This window comes from Thermobia domestica, chromosome 11 (genome assembly GCF_964235325.1).
Source record: "Thermobia domestica chromosome 11, izTheDome1.hap1.1, whole genome shotgun sequence".
In the NCBI taxonomy this organism is placed as follows: Eukaryota; Metazoa; Arthropoda; class Insecta; order Zygentoma; family Lepismatidae; genus Thermobia; species Thermobia domestica.
Window position 1 is genome coordinate 96,895,289 of NC_137464.1, and position 19,788 is coordinate 96,915,076.

Consider the following 19,788-nt stretch of genomic DNA (forward strand, 5'->3'; position numbering starts at 1 on the left):
AATTGGATAATTTCAAGTTATTTGCTTAACACTGGGACACGTTACTTCTTAATATATACCATTAAATAATTACATAGGTTATGATTTACATCAATTCAGAAGAAAGGAAAATTATTTGAGTGCACGGCGGTATTCTTGACAAAAATCTATATTCTTATATTCGTTGGAAAACTTACTGGTAAACTATAGCAACCAATACACGTTTGGGGGGACAGACACGAGCGCTCTTACATATATCCATATAATACATTTAGTATCATACTTTACTTTAACATCATATTCACATACTAAGCACATGTACATTTCGACGTATTCATTTATCTATATCTATATCTATATATATATATATATATATATATATATATATATATATATATATATATATATATATTCATATTTAATAATCGCGCACACATTTTAAGTAATAACCCCAACAATAATTTCAGAAAAGGTTGCAAACATTGTACAAGAAAAACAAATGACTTCCGACATTACATTAAAAAAAATTATCATTTTACCTGATACCGCGCGTCTATACATTTTAACTTTCATATAGTCAATTCTTGCTTAAATAATAAAAAAAACTTTGTGATTCAGGCACGTAACACAGAACATTCCTAAAGATATAAATAGATAAACCAAAATACAATTTCTGGGCCCAGGTTAACTACAAGATAAACGAAAACCAAAACAGAAGGAAAGTGACCAATGGATTAAAGAAAAACTTTGAGGGACGACGGTGAAAGAACGTAAATGAAGTGTCGTCAAATATAAAGTCGTTATTCATTTTGGCAATAGGTCAAAATGTGATGGAGGACCCAATCACTATCTACTCTATCCATGAATCGTGTCTTGCAACATCTCAGCTGGTAATTTCAGATCAGAGTTGTACGTTAAATAAATTGTAAGCGACAAGTTCAAAATCGGGGGGGGAGGTAGAAAATTTAAAAAAAACTTGAAGAAATGAAGACAGAGAGAGATAGAGAAGAAGGAAGACGAAGAATAGGGGCGCCAAAGACTTAAGTGAGAAATAACTAACGCTACAAAGATAGAAGTCGAATTTCGCTCTCAACAAATCCATAGCCAAAATATTCTTAATATGCCAAAAGGGTGGTCTACTCAAATACGTAGACTCAAGGGGAAACACCTGGTGCCAAGAAGCAAGTCTGTGTCTTGTAAATAATAACTTCACAAGTTATTGCTTGTAAAATTATTATTTAGTAACCGTATCCGGCCCAAACCAACAGGCGAAAGAGAGAAAGGGGGGAGGGCAAGATGTCATTGCCCTAAATTTTGAAATTTCTAAAACAATAAAAAAAATGATCTGACCTCTCCGAAAATTGAGACAGGATCTAGAGGAAAGTACGAAAATTAGACCGAAGGCAATGAAATAAGAGAGACCCTAATTATGGATTTGCCAAAATAATAAAAAAAATTAAATAAACTGGATTTTGGATCGTGATTTCTATTGCCAAACTTCACCGATAGCTCCCCTTCGCAGAATGCGCTAAATTCTGAGGCATCGATTAATTTCCATCACTATCTAGTTTGAAAACTGAGAAAAGAAAACGAAAATATTCAAGGGGGGAGGGGTCGATGCCCGGGTACGGTAAATAAATTTCAATACTAATTGTTTTGTTTCCGTAACCCTGTCAGAGCTGTCGCCTTCATGAATACTGTAAGCTAGCCCGAGTAGGTAACGTGAAGGAAAAAAAATCTCATGGAGCAGGATATTCTATTTTAAAACCGACCAGAAAATATAATTCACTACAGCCCCGTTGTATAACTATTGTCTTTCCATAATTGATTATTAAATATGTCCAGTCAGCGATTATATGATGCTACAAATATTATTAAACGAGATTATTATGAACGAATACGACTGCAATAACAAATTAAGCTATTAAGCACTAACATAGTCCAGCAATATCTCACCCACATGTTCGCAGGATGCTCCGGTGTAGGGGCCAGAACCCGAGATGTTGCTAGCTACACATAATCCTTAAATATATATATATATATATATATATATATTCTTTTTTACCGAAACGTGACTAATCATAACTGGGCTTATATATATCTATACCTATATATGTATATATAAGGGTGTCCTCTCATTCATTTCGTTTCACAATATATTCATACTATCATTTTATTCTTTTATTACGACGTCGTATTTCATAAACACCCTATTTATTTTACTACACCCAGACTATATGCACACTTCGTCATATACTTTTAAATCTATAAATCATTGCCAACATTTCATGTTCCGGTCACCACACGAAACATCCCTCGAACTCAAGACTCCCTTACCACGCAAACAATACTATGTTATACTTCGTAGCTTCATGTAAAAAAAATGTATGTTCACAGAAAGTAGAGTTCTCCACGATATTATTTAATTTTATAAAATTCTGACAACAATGAAATTATTCTGCAGCCACAGAAGGAAAGAAAAATGAACATTTAATATAATTTCAAAGCGAAAACTAGCATCATATCGCCTGACTTCTGTTAAGAAATTACGTATTGTTTATTTAATTAAATATTTCGATTTCTAGACTAAGTAGAATGTTGTAATTTTCAGAAAATATTAATTTTGGATCACTTAACCTAACTGTATATGCATTTGGGCTGGGAATTATATTTACTAGGTTTTATTTCGAAAAGAAAGGTCAATTCCATGGAAACTAAATCACTAAGAGCATCGACATAAGAATGACGGTTAGTACTGAATTTTGATACTAGGGGCTAGCGACGATATGATCAACCCTTGAACCACTGAATGTGACCTTGTACACGGAAATTTTGTTACTATGACACTCTCATTTTCGGATATTACTATAGATTGGTATGTTGCGTTTAGCTATTGATCGAATACGAATGATACACTGTCCATACTTCATTATTTCACACACTCTTTCATCACTTAACTACAACTGCTACTACTGATACTACATTACAAACACATACATGCCACATCCATAACTACAAACTACATTAATACATGTTATAATACATATTAATCATTACTATTTACTCACATAAACAACATTCATATTTTACCATTTTCTTTAAAAATCGGCTCTATCGGTTTACGAAAGGAAAGGGAAAGAAAGGAACAGGGCCAATTGGCCCTTGTATTCACCAATTCACATTCTTTAAACTGTTTAATCAATGCCCCCGAGGGGACATATCAAAGTATTGGCTAACAATAGGATCCCTGCCCTGAAGGGGCAGGAACCCGGAGCAAACTACATGTTCAACTCATCCTGCTGGAAGCTGTACTCCCAAGTCAGGAGTCAGATAGGAGCCCTTACTGCAAATTTACACGTGCATTATTCTACCTATCTTAACAACGCCAAAATTGAATACCGCCATATATGTTAAAAAAAATCACTACATAAACAAATCTATATATGGACAGGTCTTATAACCCTCAATTAGCAGGAAAATTGAAAGGTGAAAATATCAGGGGAAACACTAATCTTCAGAACCGGTTTTAGGAGAAGAAAAACGGAAATCACACTACTTCTGAATCCTGTCCATAGCGATCAGTAGATGAAATCATGGCGTCACTAAATTACACTTCCTATTTCAGCTCTACAATCCGGTTTTTTACTATGAAATTGAGTAAATTATGGCTCCGTGGCTTCCTGGATGATAGTTATTCAACTATTACATTAGTTTTACCTTTTTAATGCAGCTTTTCTAGTTAATTCCTACTTTTCTGAGCTGGGAAAATCAGGGTTCACTGTCTTCGGCAAAATCCTAGGCATGAGACGTAGTAATCGCGCTCTAACATCATAGCGTGGGTGAATCCTCCAATCAAAACAAAGCATTTTTGGCGGTGGGGCTTTGAAACGAATAAAATTTGGTAAAATCTGGATTAAACTAGATTTCAGAAGGACCTAGGTATCTAAAAGAGAGGTGAAGGGTGGTCCTGAAAATTCTGTCGAATTTTAGATTGGTTATTTATTCGAAAAGGTTCCGTCCAGTGGTAGACCTATATTTTCAGATCGAACTGACACCATAAGAATTGTAATAATCCATTTACATATCCGTATACAAGACTTATAACTAATTTAATATATAAATAAAGATATTGATTCCCAAAACTATAATTCCTAATGAATATTTTACAGCTTTCCATGTTAATTTGAAATAGAATAACAAACAAAATCACGAATTATATGAACAGCCAGAAATTTTTTGTTAAACGTCAAGTACAGTCGGTGCAAAAAATTTCGGGCACCCTCCTATTAAAAACATCATCACATTAGACTGTAATGGCATATTACAGTTCCCCCGGCGTCGTTAAAAAAGTTTTGTTTGAATAACAAAATTTTGTTGAATAGAATTAACATGTATTAATACTAATAAACTAACTATTCACTCATACTCTCATACACTCAAATGAGACAGTGTAACATTCACTTTGAGTATTGAGATAGAAGTTCCCGTTTTTTGTCCTCGGTACAGTTGAAAAGCTTAAGATTCTGGAAATTGTGAGTTCCTATACTTTCAGCTTTTAGATTGTGTAATACAGCGCAATTTTTCAATAATTTTACTACTCAAAATGTTCAAAAAGGAACAGAACGGACAGGAGTTGCAGCTGAGATATTGAAAGAGACAACTCATAGGGTTTCACTCGCCGACTGGCGTATCTATTGACATTAGGATCTAGTTTCTCGACTATCACTCCCTTCATTTGTTAAAATTCTATTTCCGCCATTAGTTTGTATTTGCGAAGGGGCAGAACTCTGAGATCTATTTGCACTATTATTATTAACATTACTGCCTTGACCATTACCGTTTTCTCTTCTCCGGTACGCCCCGTTAAAGTTCCCCCTATTATCGTCCCTATTCGGGTTCGATTCCCCCATTGTGCGGTCATAGGGGCGATAACCCCGGCGATTGTTAAACATCGGTCGGTTACGGTACAGACGTCGACCATTATATTGATTGCTTTCCGAGCCACACCCACTCGGGTAACGAGATCCAGCTTAGGTGTAACTCAGAAAGTCCGTTTGGCAACTAGCCGTTGCCTTGCTTTTCACGGGTTTCATAATTTTTGCTTGCCGGGCGAAATACCTCTTTGGTGGACCTCCAGTTTCTTTCCCACACAGGGCAGTTAGGCGTGACGTAACTTCTCGCACCGTTTGGCACAAATGGGATGCAATGGCCCCCGACTCATCTGGTGGAAGAGCGTTCACTATAATGTCTACTAGTTCGGCTTGCGATGGATTTTCAGCGATCTGGTAGTACAATTCTATAATCTTCCAAGCATAGTCCAAAAGGGACCCATACTTGGCTCGATCATACCTTAAAGATTGAAGGTTGCGTTTTTGAAGCCTTTCTATATGCTCATTGCAGTATTCTTCCTTAAAAAGGATCAGAAAATCGCCAAATGTATGGATTCTGTATTTAATAGAAGCAAACCATGCGCCTGATGCTGCAATTAAAAGTTTCTCAACTATTTGCAAACGTTCTCTATCAGTCAGCCGATACATTTCCAAGTACTGCTGCAATCTGCGCAGGAAAACACGAGGCTGTCCATTGGTAATATTCCCTTCAAACGTGGGAAAGCGTTCGATGTCCCTCAGCGAAACCTTGGAACTCATACTAACATAAGCAGGGGAATAGTTAGTGGGAATTAACATATTATCCTGCACAATCGGAGTAGTCACCGGATTTACCACCGACGACGTCGTAGCGGTGTTATAATTACCCATGTAATTAAAAGGGATTCTGTTGGTCGTATTGACTATGTTGGGCTCCATCCCCGGACCAACCGCACCCGTGAACAACGACTCAGGATGGTACCTATCTCCTCTTCCCGGCAACACGCTATATGATTGTATACCTCCATGTAAGGAGGGAGCACTCACGCTAGTGACCGTAGTCGTCACAACACTCGACTGATTCGGCACACTATTGCAATTAAACCACGACTTTAGTTCTGACCGATGTATGGGGTAGTGCGTCGCAATATCCCGTGCATCAACTGCCATTGAATTTTCTTTTCCTGCGCTACAGGTAGTTGTTATAGCAGGTAATATTTCCGGGGAATCGCTACCGGGGAAAGGATAGGCTATCTCTGATTTTTCGCGACTTGGTTTCGTTATTTCTTTTTGAATATTCACTATTTCATCCTGAATTTTCAAAACTTTTTGGTCAGTTACTTCCCGTTTGGTTTCCAGTGATAAATTTGACAAAGTTGACTTTAAATTATCAATTTCGGAGTGCTGTGTTTCTAGTTTTTTGTTGACCTTATGTAATTTGGTATCTATTTGTTCAAATTCTGAATTTACATGATCAAATTTACCCTCAGTCTCCCGTTGAAGTTGCTTTATAGATTGCTGAGCCTCGCATCTCACCATGTCAATTTTAGTAGACATTTGCCCCCTCAATGTGGTTATTGAGGAAGCAAAGTCCGAACATATGTTGTCGATTTTCTGGGTTAGTACCTCGAATCGAGATTCGGTTTCTCGGTTCTCGGTGTCAAATTTCTCATTTATTTCGCGTCTCATTTCCAAGCTATTCTTATCTATTTTTTCATTTATTTCATACCTCATCTGTTGATTATCCCGATCTATTTTCTGTAACATCTGTTGTAATGAAAGGAGGAGAGCGTCATTATTAGATGACACAGTCTTCCTTTGCTCTTCTTTGGTTTTATCACCAATTGAATCCCCATTTCTTTCATCATCATCGAGGTCAGATATCTCCACTGGAGATATTTGGCCTCGGTTCTTCGGGGTACTATACCCTCGCTCCCCGTCTGAATCGGGATGCTCAATTTCCTTCTCAGAGGATAGACTCATGGGTTCACGCGACTGGTGGAGCTTTCCCTCAAATTCTTTACAGTATTTAATTATCTCACCAGCCCGGACCTTTTCTGCATTTTCAGCATTATCCTCTAAATTGGTACAACTGAAATGAATCCATTTCAGCCCACACTCGTGGCACCTCAGTAGCCTACGGGAGACGCGAGCTCTTTTCTCATTAATGTCTAACGTACATTGTGTACATGAGACATCCGCGTTCTCGTGTGATACGACAACTTCTCTATTGGTTGCCATAGCTTCCGTACAAAAAGGACACAATATAAACACACATGCAATTATATACTTACAGACTAAAAAAACTTACTATCCAGATACTGTTCATAGATTAAAGGACTCCTATCTGATTCCCTCCTTGGGTCAACTTCCAGCATTTTCAAATTTTAGAATTCAAACTTTGACAGATTCCTTCATTTCCCCCTTTCTATAGAGAGAGACAAACATAGGAGAACAGCCAACGACTATAATTATTTAATCTCACTGTGACCATTTTTAATTATTCACCCTTTTGTGGCCAAATCAATATGTGCTCGTTCCTAAACAGTGTTTAATAAATAATTTCAGATCCGTTACCAGGGAAAACAATTGTTTCCATGGTAACTGTCCTAAGTCAACGGTCACCAATTGAAAGAAAACGGTAAAAAAAAGTAGTAGTAAGCGAAGAAGAGAGTGTAGAGGAGGGGAGTAGCTAAAAATTAATTTTCTTTTAACGAGGGAGATTACTAAACAACACCTACTAATTGAAGTCATGATTATTTTCCAATAAAGTAAAATTCAATAAACTTTCTTGTTATTGTTCGTCCCTCAATGCATACTCATCTCATGGTTAATTATCCCACATCGGACTTCCGAAGAAACTTATCGAAACAACTTATTGACCGCGCCAATAGCGACTGCTCTCAGTCATGACTCCGTTTTCTTTCATTCAGAAATAGAAAAGAAAGAGAAGAAAGTAGAAGGGTAAAAGAAGCAGGTAGAAAAAGGAAGAAAAAAGAAGAAAGCAAACAAATAGGGTATTTTAATAAGAAACAGATTACTGGATAATTTCGGAAATATAGTAAGAAGTCGGGAAAATCGTTGAAAGATGAATCATTCTAAGTGTTATTAACGACTACTCAATTTTGGAATGCTTCGGAATAGACACATGTTCCCTCATACCACCCAGACCTAGCTCCAGGCACCACGTTCGTGGGGTTGCCCAGACCTAGACCAGGAAATGAGAAAATCGAAATCATTCTCTGTAATGTTATTCCAACCGGTGATTGATAACCATCCAGCATCTGAACTCTGTTCTCTAGGATCGACCACACATATGAATTAGCTAAGAAAGAAAAAAAAGTCAAACTTATAACTCAATATGAATTTATGTATCGTATCAATAAGAGTTTCAACTTCCTGGAAGAAAGATGTCGTATTTAGGCTCATCCTGTTATTTTCGTCTCACTCCTAGAGCCGATTTAAACGGTTAGTAGCGGTCCTTCATGACCTAGGTTATTTACCTTACCACATATATTAAAATATGACACATATATTATACACATTAATATGACAAAGGATATTACAAAAATTACTTAAATTAAATCTATCATGCATTCACTCGCTCACTCACTCAGGACAGTGTATATATTTCTGAAGTTAAACCAACTAGCTACAAAGGTACAAATAGTTTATTACATTCATGGTGAAAAAGGAAAAATAATTATAAAGAAAGTATTAAAAAAATACAAGTTCTTGGTTATATATCAATAGAATACATAGAGTTATATTTTAGTAAATCTTTATATATTCAATCATCTTGACAAATGGAAAAAGAAAAAAAATAATTACATATATTATATCTTAGGCATGCTAAAGCAAAATTATGATTTGCGACATACGCAAAGAAGACACTTGTTTTACAAAAAAAAATAGACAAAGAAAAGAAATAAAGCTTTTGGGTGTAATAGCACTTATGAGTCTCTACTTCACATTGAGCAATGAAATATTAATAATTTTGAGGGTTCAAATCACAAATCGCGCACTACTTGTAGCGTCCAAAACATTTCGCTCCATTTAACTTAGTTTGTGTTTATATATATATATATATATATATATATATATATATATATATATATATATATATATATATATATATATATATATATATATATATACGTATAACTATTGGTTTATAAAAACCATTCATCAACTATATTTAGTTTGTGACTATTAGTAGTTTATAGCTGCACTCGCATACGGTAATATTTATACCCATCTAGGGATTTTGAAATCACTTTCCGCCAGAGGATGTTTCTCCTCTTAGTCAGTCCATTTCCAAATTTATTAATTGGATAATTTCAAGTTATTTGTTTAACACTGGGACACGTTACTTCTTAATACATGCCATTAAATAATTACATAGGTTATGATTTACATCAATTCAGAAGAAAGGAAAATTATTTGAGTGCACGGCGGTATTCTTGACAAAAATCTATATTCTTATATTCGTCGGAAAACTTACTGGAAACTATAGCAACCAATACACGTTTGGGGGGACAGACACGATCGCTCTTACATATATCCATATCATACATTTAGTATCATACTTTACTTTAACATCATATTCACATACTAAGCACATGTACATTTCGACGTATTCATTTATCTATATATATATATATATATATATATATATATATATATATATATATATATATATATATATATATTCATATTTAATAATCGCGCACACATTTTAAGTAATAACCCCAACAATAATTTCAGAAAAGGTTGCAAACATTGTACAAGAAAAACAAATGACTTCCGACATTACATTAAAAAAATTGATCTTTTTACCTGATACCGCGCGTCTATAAATTTTAACTTTCATATAGTCAATTCGTGCTTAAATAATAAAAAAAAACTTTGTGAGGCAGGCACGTAACACAGAACATTCCTAAAGATATAAATAGATAAACCAAAATACAATTTCTGGGCCCAGGTTAACTACAAGATAAACGAAAACCAAAACAGAAGGAAAGTGACCAATGGATTAAAAAAACTTAGAGGGACGACGGTGAAAGAACGTAATTGAAGTGTCGTCAAATATAAATTCGTTATTCATTTTGGCAATAAATCAAAATGTGATGGAGGACCCAATCACTATCTAATTCTGAGGCATCGATTAATTTCCATCACTATCTAGTTTGAAAACTGAGAAAAGAAAACGAAAATATTCAAGGGGGGAGGGGTCGATGCCCGGGTACGGTAAATAAATTTCAATACTAATTGTTTTGTTTCCGTAACCCTGTCAGAGTTGTCGCCTTCATGAATACTGTAAGCTAGCCCGAGTAGGTAACGTGAAGGAAAAAAAATCTCATGGAGCAGGATATTCTATTTTAAAACCGACCAGAAAATATAATTCACTACAGCCCCGTTGTATAACTATTGTCTTTCCATAATTGATTATTAAATATGTCCAGTCAGCGATTATATGATGCTACAAATATTATTAAACGAGATTATTATGAACGAATACGACTGCAATAACAAATTAAGCTATTAAGCACTAACATAGTCCAGCAATATCTCACCCACATGTTTGCAGGATGCTCCGGTGTAGGGGCCAGAACCCGAGATGTTGCTAGCTACACATAATCCTTAATATATATATATATATATATATATATATATATATATATATATATATATATATATATATATATATATATATATATATTCTTTTTTACCGAAACGTGACTAATCATAACTGGGCTTATATATATCTATACCTATATATGTATATATATGGGTGTCCTCTCATTCATTTCGTTTCACAATATATTCATACTATCATTTTATTATTTTATTACGACGTCGTATTTCATAAACACCCTATTTATTTTACTACACCCAGACTATATGCACACTTCGTCATATACTTTTAAATCTATAAATCATTGCCAACATTTCATGTTCCGGTCACCACACGAAACATCCCTCGAACTCAAGACTCCCTTACCACGCAAACAATACTATGTTATACTTCGTAGCTTCATGTAAAAAAAATGTATGTTCACAGAAAGTAGACTTCTCCACGATATTATTTAATTTTATAAAATTCTGACAACAATGAAATTATTCTGCAGCCACAGAAGGAAAGAAAAATGAACATTTAATATAATTTCAAAGCGAAAACTAGCATCATATCGCCTGACTTCTGTTAAGAAATTACGTATTGTTTATTTAATTAAATATTTCGATTTCTAGACTAAGTAGAATGTTGTAATTTTCAGAAAATATTAATTTTGGATCACTTAACCTAACTGTATATGCATTTGGGCTGGGAATTATATTTACTAGGTTTTATTTCGAAAAGAAAGGTCAATTCCATGGAAACTAAATCACTAAGAGCATCGACATAAGAATGACGGTTAGTACTGAATTTTGATACTAGGGGCTAGCGACGATATGATCAACCCTTGAACCACTGAATGTGACCTTGTACACGGAAATTTTGTTACTATGACACTCTCATTTTCGGATATTACTATAGATTGGTATGTTGCGTTTAGCTATTGATCGAATACGAATGATACACTGTCCATACTTCACTATTTCACACACTCTTTCATCACTTAACTACAACTGCTACTACTGATACTACATTACAAACACATACATGCCACATCCATAACTACAAACTACATTAATACATGTTATAATACATATTAATCATTACTATTTACTCACATAAACAACATTCATATTTTACCATTTTCTTTAAAAATCGGCTCTATCGGTTTACGAAAGGAAAGGGAAAGAAAGGAACAGGGCCAATTGGCCCTTGTATTCACCAATTCACATTCTTTAAACTGTTTAATCAATGCCCCCGAGGGGACATATCAAAGTATTGGCTAACAATAGGACCCCTGCCCTGAAGGGGCAGGAACCCGGAGCAAACTACATGTTCAACTCATCCTGCTGGAAGCTGTACTCCCAAGTCAGGAGTTAGATAGGAGCCCTTACTGCAAATTTACACGTGCATTATTCTACCTATCTTAACAACGCCAAAATTGAATACCGCCATATATGTTAAAAAAAATCACTACATAAACAAATCTATATATGGACAGGTCTTATAACCCTCAATTAGCAGGAAAATTGGAAGGTGAAAATATCAGGGGAAACACTAATCTTCAGAACCGGTTTTAGGAGAAGAAAAACGGAAATCACACTACTTCTGAATCCTGTCCATAGCGATCAGTAGATGAAATCATGGCGTCACTAAATTACACTTCCTATTTCAGCTCTACAATCCGGTTTTTTACTATGAAATTGAGTAAATTATGGCTCCGTGGCTTCCTGGATGATAGTTATTCAACTATTACATTAGTTTTACCTTTTTAATGCAGCTTTTCTAGTTAATTCCTACTTTTCTGAGCTGGGAAAATCAGGGTTCACTGTCTTCGGCAAAATCCTAGGCATGAGACGTAGTAATCGCGCTCTAACATCATAGCGTGGGTGAATCCTCCAATCAAAACAAAGCATTTTTGGCGGTGGAGCTTTGAAACGAATAAAATTTGGTAAAATCTGGATTAAACTAGATTTCAGAAGGACCTAGGTATCTAAAAGAGAGGTGAAGGGTGGTCCTGAAAATTCTGTCGAATTTTAGATTGGTTATTTATTCGAAAAGTTCCGTCCAATGGTAGACCTATATTTTCAGATCGAACTGACACCGTAAGAATTGTAATAATCCATTTACATATCCGTATACAATACTTATAACTAATTTAATATATAAATAAAGATATTGATTCCCAAAACTATAATTCCTAATGAATATTTTACAGCTTTCCATGTTAATTTGAAATAGAATAACAAACAAAATCACGAATTATATGAACAGCCAGAAATTTTTTGTTAAACGTCAAGTACAGTCGGTGCAAAAAATTTCGGGCACCCTCCTATTAAAAACATCATCACATTAGACTGTAATGGCATATTCACCGAAATCCAGAATATCACTATCTTCGGCTACTTTTAAAAAAGTGGCCTCGTAATGGCCAAACGGTTAGTGAGTGCTAGTTGCGCCCATTAAGACTATTCTCACGGACACAATATCTACAACATATCAGGGTTTCAAGCAATTCCAGCGAAATTCAGAATACCGTTACCTTCTGTTTCCAAAAAAGTAACCCTGTAGTGGCCAAACGGTCAGGGATTTGTGATTATTCCCATTAAAACTTCTTCTCAAGATCACAATACCTACAATATATCACAGTTTCTGTCATTTTCATCGAAATCCAAAATGTCGTTATCTTAGATTATTTTCAAAAAAGTGGCCCTGTAGTGGCCAAACGTTCAGCGATTTATGGTTGTGCGCATTGAGAATTTTCTTAAGAACACAATATTTAACATATCACGGTTTCAAGCAATTCCACCGAGATCCAATTTCCATAATGATTGTGCGAAGTCCTTTGTCATTTCGAAGGGGGCCATTCCCCTACAACCCTTTTCTCGCGAAAACGACAAAACCCGTATTTCTTACTTTGAAGTCATCTTTGCATTGGCATAGTTTCGTTTCTTCGAAGTGCCCCTTTTAATCAAGGGGATCCTTTTTTGAAAAGGGGCCCTTTGCCCCCCCTAACCTATTTCCCGAAAGAAACAAAACAAGCATGTCGATTTATTTTCGCTCTAGTATATATGTGCCAAGTTTCAAGAAAATCGGATGAAGAGAAACCCTTGTGAAGCTATCTCCTCCACATTTCCACCTTTTGGACTTGACGGCTTTTGCCCCAAAGTCTTCAATTCGTGAATAAATTGATCATCCATAGTAATTGGATATCCTTTGCATTATAGTTTGTTGGCTTGAATATGACTTTCTGAGGGTTGAAGTTCCCAGTCATGATGTACGCGTAATGCTAAATGAAGGTAGATCAAAATGAAGTTAACTTGAAATTGAAGCGTAATGTCAGATTATTGTGAGGTGAGTTCGAGTGAGCCGTGATGTCGTGCTAGTAATGTGAGTGTGAGTTTGAGTGAGGTTAGTCCAAAGTGAGCACTTTTGATTCTACCTGACTGTCTCACAGATAAAAGGGTATCCTTCAAGCTCGACGCGAACAATAAGGTTCTCCACATAAGTTGCATTACATAAATAGCAAGGTTCCAAGTTACAATTTTCTGTAGAATTTTTTAACGAAAGAATATTCATTATCCATGTTTATGTAAAAAAGACCCAGTAAAGATGTTCCAAAAAAGGTGCATTTATATATATATATATATATATATATATATATATATATATATATATATATATATACTGTAGCTGTGTGAGTTAACTGAACGTTTCCTATTTTTCCCGTCTCCTAAAAACTCTCAAACTCCCAATAATTAATTATGCTTCTTCAATCTTTCTTTTAAAGAACAATATAATTGTTCCGGAGTCCAAGGAAATCTAAAAGACCTGCGCTTAAAATAAACACACGAAACCAGGTGCTACATATCATTATCATCTTTGAAGGTTGCCGAATTCTGTAGAATGCAAGCTATTTCTTTTCCTTTTAAGTTTCTCAAATACAAGAAATGATATCTTTGAAAGCAACGTATTGGATCTAAATTCCCATTTTTTTTTTTTTTTTTTCAAATTCACTAAAGCGAGAACTTAAACATTTCTCACTGTAAATGCCAAATTCTTCTCACTTGTTTCTCATACAGTTAACAAAGAAACTACACAAATTTAACAAAGTGATGTAAAGTTATATAACTGTCTCCATGGATTTTCTGTCACAAACCTGTTCAAATAGTGCTTGAACGACATTCGATTCCTGAGGAATGTTACAAGAGAGAAAGAGGTGAGAAATGATCTCTTAAAACCCTTTCCGGATCCCGGCTTTTTGGGCTAGTTTTTAGATTTTCAGTCAAGCAGCTACTGCATCGTCACTATTTATCCTATTTGCCTTTCTACTCTCCACCCTTGTACTTAACCATGTCCATGTTATATTACTATGCTATTCCTCTCAAATCCGGCTCGTGTATGTTCATACCTTCTATGGAAGTTTTCTCCTACGCTTTACTCCACACTACCCGTCCCTCTCCTCTGTCGTTATGTGCTACGCCTCTGCCCTCACTTGTCAAAGTATTGTCGAATGTAATGTCACATTGTAGTATGTATTTAACTGCGGTTCTATACATATTTTCATCGAACTCGCGCCATATTTCGTCTTATTATCCACAACGTGTTATGTTGGCAGAGCCCCTACTCCCCCCCCCATAAGTACGGAACGGTTGCGATCGAGGGTTTCTTCCGCCTATGGACTTTCGTGTTTACTAACACAAATGTATTTACCATAGTCTCGTTCCACATTTCGTGTGACACGAGAGAAGGTTCCCTTGTTAGTTAAGTGATAGTTTGGGTTTGGTTACACTATATGTAACTCTCCAGATATAAGGCTCACAAGAAATTTTTTGCCTGAAATATATTGGATCTTTTGATCCAAAAACAGTCTTGTAATTGCACACAATGCAGTTAATAAGTATTCCTCAGTCTCATTCCATATAACGTGAAAGAGATTCGAACGTTATTAGGTACAAACTGTGGAAAACGATCTCATTACTGTGAACTGTTCCAGCAGTTTCTACGAGACAATTTTGACAATTTTTGGACAATATTTTTTATACCCATGAGCAATGGTTCACGATGTGTATATCATATTTATGATCTGCTCAAGTATCTTTCATGAAATGTCTCTACATGACCAGGACGCACCCTTAATAGAAAGTGTCACTTTTCACCTCTTACGGAAAATTCGTGTCTGTGGGGGACGGGAAAGTATAATAAAACAAATTATGTTTAAAAATTAATATTTAATTAAAAATAATTTATCTTTATTTGTTTTTTTACCTAAAAAATTAGTTTAAGAATAAAAACATTCAAGAATGTAGAACTACAAACAAACAAAAAATAATCAAAAATAATACAATTCCAAACATACATTTCTACAACAGATTAATGTTTTTTCTTTATTCTCCATTCTAAATTGTAATAGTGTAACTGAACTTGGTTATTCTACAGATTGCCTATGTGCAGACCAAGTTCAAACGGAGAACTTGTCAATTGTTAAAACACTGGATAATAACTTTTGTGTATTCGGGTAACTTAATCTCTCATAAGATTTATATTTCATGCTCCCGTCTGTGTAGTAAGGATAGAGACAGCATTTTCTTTCCGTCACTATAATTTATCTTCTAATACGTGAGGTCAATTTATAACTGCAAAATTTACTCGGATTGTCAATTTAAAATTCGAACGCAAATTTGATATGGAAATGCTATTTCGAAAATGAGGTATCAGTAGTTCTAAAGCCAATTCTTTGATGAAGATATAGACCCCTATCTTGAAATTCCAGTTCTTCTCTTGACTTTATTGAATTGAAAACAAAACCACCTTTACCAGCTTAACTTAAAGATACCAGCTTAACTTAAGCGCACCCAAATTTGGGTCTTGATATTGGATCCCAAAAACTTTGGACTCCTCCCAACAAACAAATTTGGGTGCGCTTCTGCAATGACCACTCAAACATGTTTTAATGTGTTTATTGTTCCGCTACAAATCTCTCTCGTGGTCATGTAGATAGCGTACGCCCCTTTGGCGTGGAGGATCCGGGTTCAATTCCCGGTGGAAGCTCATGTGGTTCGAATCCAACGTTAAGCTGTAGTCCCGCTACTGAAAGGGATGCTAAACTCAAATCAAATCAAAATTCTCGAAGACACACTGAAATCCACATTTAAACATAATGGGAAAAACATGTTTCTCAGACATGTCATTTCATTGGGTTATGCTGGCAACACTGTTTCAAATGAAGCATTGATATCCTCAATATCTTTTCATTATGTAGTTTCTCGTATAAAAAAGTGGTTCATAGTAGACAATCTTGTTTGTGAGAGCATTATAACTGTTCTCTTAAAATCTACGGTGTTTGTCAGACACGCATTTCCATTAACGCAAATACTTTTGGGCGTCTATTAGACACGTATTTCCGAAAAGTGACATTTATTTTGAAATTGATTTGTTCAGTGACTACGTCTGCCTCTCTGAAGCTCGTAACTTTTACCGGATTATTTAGTAAGTGTCATTGTAACTTGAGAAATTGAAAACCCCAGTACCTAAAAGAGGGAACGTAAGAGAGAAAAAATGAAATGAAATATTTAAGTTTTACGTCCCACGTTTATGCCGGCTGGGCTAAAGGAGACTTTGATTATGAGAAATGAATGAATTGACGGAATGAAGAAAGTGGGAGGAAACGGGAGAACCCCGAGAAAAACCCACGCACACGGTGTTTGTCTACCACAAAGGCCACTTAGCGTGGGCTGGGATCGAACCCAGGACCCCAAGCACCAGAGGTGAACGCTCTACCACTGAGCCACCGCGGCCCCCAAACGTAAGAGAGATTATAAACACTGCAAATCGTCATTTTGGGAAAAAAAAATGAGGACTAGACTTAGGAGAAGGAGTTGATAATACTCTCCTCACGGTATTCGGATATCAACGCCTCATTTACTAATGGCAAATTAAAAAAAAAAGTACTGAAAATGAAGATCATTGTAAATATAACAGAAGTGAAGGGACCTTTAAAAAATGAATTACCCTCGTATATATATATATATATATATATATATATGAGGGTAATTCGAAAGTATCGGCCCTTGTGGCGTGGCACTAGTAGTACTGAGTGGAGCCCCACCGTTCTTACATCGTGTAATTCGTGATTTAGTAAGCTTCCAAATATCGTACTGCCATTCGTGTGCCGGTTATCACGTCACAAAATGTGTGCTACCATAGAAAATCTCGCGTAGTGCAAAGTACACGGAATGATAAGATTTCTTTGATCAAAAAGTTTATCAGATGCAGACATTCATCGTGAATGTGTGCTGTATACGGCCTAAACATTATGAGTGAAGGTGGTGTGCGTTTGTAGATCAGATATTCGAAGAAGAAATAACCAACGTTCATGATGCACCAAGGAGCGGTATGTTGTCTGTGGTTAATGATAATCTCATCAAGAAAATTGACTACAAATTGCATACAGCTCGGACTTGGCTCCTTCCGATTATCATCTGTTCACTCATATGAAGAAATGGTTTGAGGCACAGCACTTAACTTACGTCAAAAATTTTCAAAATATTGTGACAGGTTGCTTTAATTCCTTGACAGCCGAGGTTTATGATGAAGGAATTTGTTAGTTGGTGAAAAAAAAAACTTATTAAAAGAGCTTGAATTTATACGGTGACGTATATTGAAAAATAAAGGAAATTATATTTTTCACACATAAGTAGAAAAGAATGTAGCTGTGCGTGTAATTTATTTATAGCTTGCGTTACTTTCCTAGTTACTCTTGTATATAGTTATTTTGTTTTCTGCGTTAGCCTGAATAACTATTAAAAGAGACAATAAAATGAAACAGTAAATGGTTTTGTTATTTCAGATATTAATAGCTCTGAGCTGTGTCAAGAACATAACCATATTGGTAGCTCTATTACACTGCATTATAATGCGGTTAGTGGGGTTTTGTAGAACGGATTTAACAAACATACATTTTATTCTTCAAAATCTGATGTACACACAGGTCAGGAGAATAATCAATGTTGAAATGTTTGAACATGTTTTTTTTTTTTTTCGAGGTCACGGTGGCCCTACATTTATCCTCTTGTGTTAATTGTTGAAACCTCAGGGGTTACAGTGCTTAATGATAAAAGCAAATTGTTGTTTCGTAATCCCATGAGTATTTTTTCATCTATTTTTTCTATATCTCTACTTTTTTCAAGTTTTAAAATACAAACAGTTTACACGCGGTATGGTTGCTCCAGCAATGGTTAATTTTGGCTGCATTCCCATCTATAAACATTAACTACGAATACACACTCACACACATGTTCATCGTTTGTTCATTTGTAATACTAAAAATCTTAGTAAAAAATATTTATATAATTGTGGAGAGAAATCAAACATTTATTGTGAGTGTTTTCACTAGTAATTCTAACATTTTATGCAACATTGAGTAGTATTAGTAACACTATATTATTACAAATATAAAGAACTTGCCAGAAAAAATGATTTAGATTTATAGAGCGAGTTCCAAAAGTAACTGTACACTAGGTTTGAATTAGTAAAATATACAGGGTGCTTCAAAACAACACCGACAACGTTTGGGAGGTGATACCTGACACCAAGGTAAGACAAAAAGTATAGACCAGCCAGGGTGCACAAATGCTTCTTTACGGAGTTATAGACTGTCAAAAGGATGAAAAAAATTAAATTTAAAGATTCATAGCTCCGAAACTATCGGACCTGCCGTAGTCAGGTCAAGACTTCACCTAGGAACTAATATGTGCTATCCAAACATACATGTTTCAGAATCCTAAGATAATCACTCAACAATCTATAAAACTTGTTGCGGAAGTATTACAGAATTCTGAAACATGTATTTTTGGATAGCACACATATTAATTTCTAAGTGAAGTCTTGATCCGACTACGGTAGGTCCCATAATTTTGGAGCTATGGACCTTTAAAGCTAATTGTTTCATCTTCTCGGTAACCTATAATTCCAAAAGGAAGGAATTGTTCACCCAGGTTGGTCTATACTTTTTGTTTTATCTTGGTGTCAGGAATCACCTCCCAAACGTTGTCGGTGTTGTTTTGAAACACCCTGTATAACATCAACTTACCTTTACAAGTAGGTTTCCATGAATCATTATCGCACTCACGGTGAAGGTGCATCGGGTGCGAACCCCCAAAGAACTTTGTAAAACGGCATACATTTAAACACATTTTTACTGAAACTATGTTTGTTTAGCAGAAAAAATATTTTTATCTTACACTTTTTCTGTACTTTCTTTTCTTATAAAAACAATTTAGTTCTAATTTTTCTGAGAATAAAGACGGTAGCACTTAACGGTTA